The sequence below is a fragment of the Apium graveolens genome, chromosome 9, assembly GCF_009905375.1.
Source record: "Apium graveolens cultivar Ventura chromosome 9, ASM990537v1, whole genome shotgun sequence".
NCBI lineage: Eukaryota > Viridiplantae > Streptophyta > Magnoliopsida > Apiales > Apiaceae > Apium > Apium graveolens.
The window spans coordinates 119,670,905-119,678,826 of NC_133655.1; positions in this window are offsets into that span (position 1 = coordinate 119,670,905).

Below are 7,922 nucleotides of genomic sequence, written 5' to 3' on the forward strand. Positions count from 1 at the left end.
CTCTCGGTCTCATATAATATGTCACGCTTAAAGCGAAATAAACATTTCACGATATATACTTATCGTACAACATCGCTATATTATGCGAAAATTCAACAACTATGTATCATGGCAAGCATGGTATTTATGCAATGATAGTAAAACAATCCTTTCACAACACAACTATAAAATGGAGTTGGTTTCGTAAACTTTCCTGGGTATCTCGAGGTGGAGGATGCTCTAGGTTCCGCTCGGAAATCTATAACCATAAACACATTTCATTTCGTTAGGTCCCGTTCTAATTTATGGCGACTCGCACTCATGTGCTACTTATTACGCACCCTCTCAACTTATACTAACCTTATTATCCTTTTAATTCCTTATTCACGTCGTGGTCGCTTCATTTTTCTAAGTATCTTAGGTTCATTTTTATTATCGTCGTCGGCTCCGCTTATGGATTCTAACGGTTTCTACTGGCGCGGTCTCGGCTCCGACATTTTTATAAAAATGAAAAATTATTATTTTCACTTGAAATTTTTATGGCATTTAGGAAACTCAATATGTTACTCTTTGTAAAACTTTCATGATTTATGAACACTTTCAAGTTGACCCTTTATATTTTCAAAGTTTGTGATTTGTAGCAGTTTTTGTCGCGTAAATCATTTTAGTAAAACGGCCAGAACTTTTGATCCGTAAATCGGAATCAAGAGATTCAAGCACCTAAATGATCCTTATAAAATTTTCTATCCTAAATAAAGGTTAGTTTTCAAGAAACTACAGTTTACAACTTCGAGACTTTCTGCAGAAACTTAAAGTTACGATTTGTTGGTTTTAACGAAGTTACGTTTGCGATCGGGGTTTCGTTTACGCCCTAACTCTTAACACAACCACCAACAATCATCATTCCATCATCAACACACAAACTCCTCTCAAGAACATCATGTTCTTGAGGCAACAACAATCAACCTTAAATCTACTTAACTTGAACACCAAGATTTTATCAATACTACTCATTAAGCTAGGTTTACTACCACATACTAAATGGATCTTAAAAATGAATCTTAAATAAAGTTGGGCCAAAGATTTTTATCTTTCTTGAAATATTGAGATGTTTTCTTGAGGATGGTGGAGGCTTGGAAGTGCTTGGTATGATTTTTGGAACCTAAAACCACCATTGAAATCAAGAACCCAAAGAGAGGTTACTATTCATACTATTCACTAGTGAGTTTCTTGATTTTATTTCACCCATCAAACCTTGATAAAAAAAAGATGAAAGAATTTTCTTACCTTATTTTAATTTCTAGGAGGCTTGATAATTAATGGGATGATTTTATAAGAGCTAGAACTTTGAGTTTTGAATTTGAATTCCCTTGGTGATGATGAAATAGCCGAATGGAACAAAGTTATGGGGTGTATTTATACTTGCTTGGTTGCTTATCTTGGTTGATTTGCTAGGTTTCTTCTAGGAATATGGGGTGATATCTTGCACTTGATTTTATTCTTCCTAGTATAGCATTCTAGGTTTATTCTTTATAGCAAATCTTGGGGACAAATCTTTGTAGCTTGCTAGGTTACAAGCTAAACTACATGGTTAGCTTCCTTAGCATACTATTTTGCTAGCTAGCTTGATCATCCTATGGTTAGCTCACTATTTGATGAAGTAACCATGGTTACTTTCTTACCATGGTTTAATTAGTGCGTTACGTTTATTTAATCGTTTACACGTTCGTTCGTTTGCTTAAACTTTTTCGTAATACTTACTCGTAAATGGTTCGCGACGTAATTCCTTTCTTATTTATTCCTTATATTTTTATTTATCCTAATTGAATATAAATCCGTAGGGTTTTAATCTCATAATTATATTGTGATTCCCGTAATCCACGATGAGTCGTAAATACGGTCGTTTTTCAAAGTACGTTTTCTTCGAAAACTAATAGTGTTTACATACACTCATTTGATACGTATAATCGTAATATCAACTCCGAAACTCATTTTCTCATGCACAACATAGTGTGGGCTCAAAAGTTTTTCCCGTCCGTCAGGGTTACTATTCATTAAACATTTTACAAGGTCTCAAAAATTCAAGTTATTACAGTCTTCCCCTCTAACAAGGATTCCGTCCCGGAATCAATTAGAAAATAAGTGGGGATATCTATTCCTCATTGTGTCTTCAAGTTCCCAAGTTGACTCTTCGATATTTTGATTTCTCCATAAGATCCTAACCAGCTTCACAGTCTTGTCCCTCAGCACTTGTTCTTTCTGGTCCATTATCCTTACTGGCTGCTCGATGTAGGTAAGGTCTGGTTGTAAATCTACCTGCTCGTATTCTATTACATGTCGCGCGTCTGCATGGTACCTCCTTAACATGGACACGTGGAACACGTTGTGTACTTGTTGTAAATTAGGAGGCAAGGCGAGCTCGTAAGCTAGAGGTCCTATTTTCCTCAAAATTTCAAAAGGTCCTATGAATCTGGGACTCAGCTTCCATTTCTTTCCAAATCTCATCACTCCTTTCCACGGAGATGCCTTCAATAGCACAGAATCTCCTACTGCATATTCTCTATCCTTCCTGGTCTGGTCGGCGTACTTCTTTTGTCTGTCCTGGGCTGCTACCAGTCTTTTCCTGATGAGTCCTACCATTTCTCTGGTCTGTTGGACTAACTCTGGTTCTAATATCTTGTGTTCTCCGACTTCATCCCAACATAGGGGGAGAGCGACATCTCCTTCCATAAAGAGCTTCATACGGGGGCATTCCAATGCTAGCATGACAGCTATTGTTGTAAGCAAATTCGATCAGGGGTTAGTGGTCATCCCAATTTCCTTTGAAATCAATGGCACATACTCGTAGCATATCTTCTAGGGTCTGAATAGTCCTTTCGCTTTGTCCATCAGTCTGAGGGTGGTAAGCGGTACTCATGTTTAGTCTGGTGCCTACGCATTCCTGGAAGCTTCTCCAAAATCGGGAATTAAACATCGGGTCTCTATCTGGCACTATGGCTACCGGAATGCCGTGTCTAACTACTATTTCCTTCAAGTAAATATCCACCAACTTGTCTACAGTGTATCTTTCGTTGATTGGTAGGAAGTGTGAAGACTTGGTCAATCTATCTATGATAACCCATATGGCATCGTGATTGGTCTTTGTTCTTGGTAAGCCTGTCACAAAATCCATGGCTATATGCTCTAATTTCCATTCCGAAATCTCTAGGGGTCGTAATAGTCCACTAGGTCGCTGATGTTCAGCCTTCACTCTCTGGAAGGTCAAACACTTCCTGACCCACTCTGCTACTTCTCTCTTCATGTTAGGCCACCAATAATATTCCTTAAGGTCACGGTACATTTTTGTACTTCCTGGGTGGATTGAATATCTAGAGTTGTGCCCTTCGTGCAGAAGCACATCCTTAAACTCTTGCACATTTGGAATCCAAATTCGGGACGCATACCTCATGATCCCTTTCTCATCCTTCTCGCATCTCACTTCTTCACCGGTTAATGTTCCTTTTTCCTCGCTCATCTTCTTTTCCTGACATACTCGTATCTTTTCAGTCAGCTCCGGTACTAGCTTAATCTCAAATAATCCTTCCATTCGCTTACCGGTCATCCTCACGTCAATTTCCATCTTCTCAAATTCCTTAATCAACTCCTCCGATGTCATTATCATCTTGAGTCTTTCCTTCCTACTAAGGGCGTCAGCCACCACATTGGCTTTACCCGGGTGATACAAAATTTCACAGTCGTAGTCTTTTATCAACTCTAACCATCTCCTCTGTCTCATGTTTAGTTTCTTCTGAGTGAAAATATATTTGAGGATTTTATGGTCATTGTAGATCTCGCATTTCTCACTGTATAGGTAGTGTCTCCAAATTTTTAGGGCAAACACTATGGCTGCTAATTCTAGATCGTGCGTCGGGTATCTGCTCTCATATTCCTTCAATTGTCGAGAGGCATACGCTATAACTTTGCCGTGCTGCATCAGTACACATCCTAATCCTTTAAGCGATGCGTCGCTGTATATCCAAAACTCTCTCTTTCCATCGGGAAGAGCGAGCACTGGTGCTGACACCAGCCTCATTTTCAGTTCTTGAAAACTTTCCTCACATTTCTCTGTCCATACAAACTTTTCTGTCTTCCGGGTAAGTCTAGTCAGTGGACCGGCTATCTTAGCAAAATCTTGCACGAATCTTTGGTAATATCCTGCTAAACCCACAAAACTCCTAACCTCTGTTGGGGTAGTTGATCTTTCCCAATTGGATACCGCCTATATTTTGGCAGGGTCAACTAAAACTCCTTTTCTACTCACCACATGTCCTAAAAACTGAACTTCTCTCAACCAAAACTCGCACTTCGTGAACTTGGCATACAATTTCTCATTCCTCAAGATTTCTAAGACTATCCTCAAATGTTCTGCGTATTCTTGCTATGTCTTTGAGTAGATCAGAATATCATCGATAAAAACTATCATACATATATCCAGGTACTTTTTAAACACTCTATTCATCAAATCCATAAAGGCTGCGGGTGCATTGGTTAACCCAATCGACATAACTAAGAACTCATAGTGTCCATACCTAGTGTAAAAAGTAGTCTTCGGTATATCTTCCGGTTTGATTTTCAACTGGTGATATCCTGTTCTCAAATCTATTTTGGAAAAATATACGGCTCCCTTGAGTTGGTCGAATAGGTCATCAATCCTGGGGAGAGGGTACCTATTCTTTATAATCAGCTTATTCAGCTCTCGATAGTCTATGTATAATCTCATACTGCCGTCCTTTTTCTTTACGAACAGTACTGGCGCTCCCCATGGCGACACACTGGGTCTTATCATTCCATTATCTAGTAACTCTTGCAGTTGAGAAGCTAGTTCCTTCATCTCAACTGGGGCTAGCCTATATGGGGCCTTGGATACTGGTGCCGTTCCTGGTGCTAATTCTATAGCGAACTCTATTTTTCGGTCAGGTGGTAATCCTGGTAAGTTCTCTGGAAATACATCCTCGAATTCGTTTACTACGAGTATGTCCTGTATCTTAGGGACTTCCTTCTTGGTATCTATCACATAAGCCAAATAAGTCTCGTTACCTTTCCTTAACACTCTTTTTGCCTGTAGCATGGTTAGAAATTTCTGGTTCTGTCGTTGACCTTTAAACACTACTTCTTTTTCATTCTGCACTCTTATCTTTACTCTCTTCCGTTCACAATCTATTTGCGCTCCGTTACTGGATAACCAATCCATTCCTAAGATTACATCGAATTCTCCTAACGCAAATGGGATTTGGTCAACCTCGAAGATCCTCCCTTCTAACTTCAACTTGCACTTTGGGTGTACTTGATTTACAGAAATTATTTATTTGTTTGCTATTTCCACTCGTAATATCTCACGTAAGGGTATGGCATTAAGTTTTAACTTTTTAGCAAAATCTTGAGATATAAAAGACTTGGTTGCTCCAGAATCAAATAGGACATTTGTATGTTCAGAATTTAACAAAAGGGTACCTGCTATCACGTAAGTGTTTCGGACAACATCTTGAACAGTTATGTTGAAGGTCCTAGCAGCTGGGGGTCGGTTCGATGCAGCTCTGCTCATAATTGAGAGTGGGGGCTTCATTATCGGGAAATCCTTCCTCATATGTCTTACTTTCCCACACTGGAAACATGTCTTGCTATATTGGGGACAGTTGTTGGCAAGGTGTCCGGGTTGGTCGCACCTGTAACATTTTAGAGGGGCTCTTTCCTGATTACATATCCCAAGGTGTCTTCTCTTACAGGTCTGGCACTCTGGTATTGGGGCAAGGGTTGGCTATGAAATGTGGCCCTAGATTGTCAGCCGCCCTGGCCAACACTCTCGCTCAGGGCCTTTCTGAATCTGGGGCCTCGTGTAGGTTGGGACACCGCTCCCCTGATGAACCTGATCGGAAGGCTCCTATTTCCAATTCCTATTCCTTTGGTTCCTATCTTCCTTTTCCTATTTTCCTTCTCATTCACACTCTGCTCACTTCCAGCTTCAACAATCGAGGCTTTCTGTACTATGGTGGTATAGTCTGTCAGCTCTAACACTGCCACTCGGTTCTTTATCCACTATTTCAGACCAAGCTGAAACCTTCACGCTTTCTTCTCTTCGGTGTTCATAAATTCAGGCACAAATCTCGACAACTCAGTAAATTTGGCCTTATATTCTGCTACAGTCATCTTATCCTGTTTCAACTCCAGAAACTTAATCTCCATCTGGGTTTCCATAAACCTAGGGAAAAACTTGTCTAAGAACAGTCGAGTAAATCTATCCCATGGAATCACATCATCAATTTCTAGGTTTCGTTTGGACTCCCACCAGTAGTTAGCTTCTCCTTTCAGCATGTAAGAAGCGAAAATGGTCTTATGTCGTTCCTCAACTCCAAGTATCTTGAAGGACTTTTCTATCTCCTTGAGCCAGGCCCGTGCTTCAACGGGGTCGGCAGATCCTAAAAACTCTGGGGATTTTAGAGATTTGAAGGCTCTAGAGGCAGTAGCTGCAGTCTGTTGGGCAGTATGTGGCTGTGGTGGAATAGGATGTTGGTTCAGATTTGCTCTTAACAGTTCCATAAATTCATTCATGGGGTTTCCACCCTAATGGGTATCCTCAACCTCTTCTTCTACATATTCTTCCTCATCATATTCATTATAGTCTAGGTCTTCTTCACTTTCCTCATTCACTACAGGGTCAGGTTCACCTCGTTGTCGGTTAACAGATTCTGCGGGCTGTGCCCTGGTTCCCCTTCTACGGGGTGGCATTGTTCTGATAATGAAAATTTGTCAACGTAGTTGTAATTATAACAGTTGGATTATTTTATTCATATGCAAGCATGTCATTTATTACTTAGCAGGTTTTCATAAAGTGCAATAATATAGACATCATTTCATTATAACTGCTTAGTTATATATTAATAAGATCTCCCATTTATATCTTGGGGGACGAAACAACTAGCTGAGTTCATACATGCCTGATTATAATATATCACTACTAGTCCTGAATACTGAAATGAAAATACATAAGCCGTGTACCCTGAAGGGCTAGGAACGCTATCTACTACTAGCTATCCTATCAAAATTGGTGACAAGTCACCCAGCCTTCTTTAAGGTCCATATCTAGTCACTAGTCTCTCAGTCACTATCACTGCGAGTGAGGTCACGCACCCTCCTCATCGCTCCTGCAATCATCAACTCTGCATCAACTACAGTATCCTCCCACCGCTATCATCCTTATCTGAACCCTCGTACAGAGCTCGATCCCATCGATCTCTCTGCGGGCTATGGCTGGGGAAGCAGTTCTGAAATCTCCTGGGTATTCTAGTCGGGTGGCTCTCTCAGCTGTCAGTGCCTGGCGTAACTCCGCAATGCGAGCAGATACCGCAGTGATCTCAGCGTTAAGCTGTCCCACTACCCAGTCGTGTACGGCTACATGCATGGTTGCCGGTGATGGTAGAGATGAATCTGGGTCGCTAGAGGATATCTCATGAACCTCGTGGAACTGTGCACGTATCGCCTCCTCCTCATCATCATCAGTATAGGGCATAGGGCTCTGAATCCCTGGGGGTGGTGTAGGAGAGCGAATAGGCGGGTAAGGGTACATCTCTACATCTCTCCAGACTACGCCATTAGCTATGGGGACAGGAAGGTCAATCTCCTCTTCTAGGACATCCTCAGTAGGGTCATCATCTGAATCATCAATGGGTGGGCTCTCTGGCTCGGGAATAGGGTCACGCTCAGGGACCATGACATCATCAACATGATCAATCTCCCTCTTAGGCTCCATTGGTACCTGACACAATAGGCAAGGTGTTACTAACTTAGAGTCAGAATTCCCTTGAGGGTAAAACAGTCAAGACTACTCGTGTAGCCCGACGATGAACTCGACTTGAGCTCTAATTGATTATTTTATTATTCTTATGTCTACATATTTTATATCCTATCGT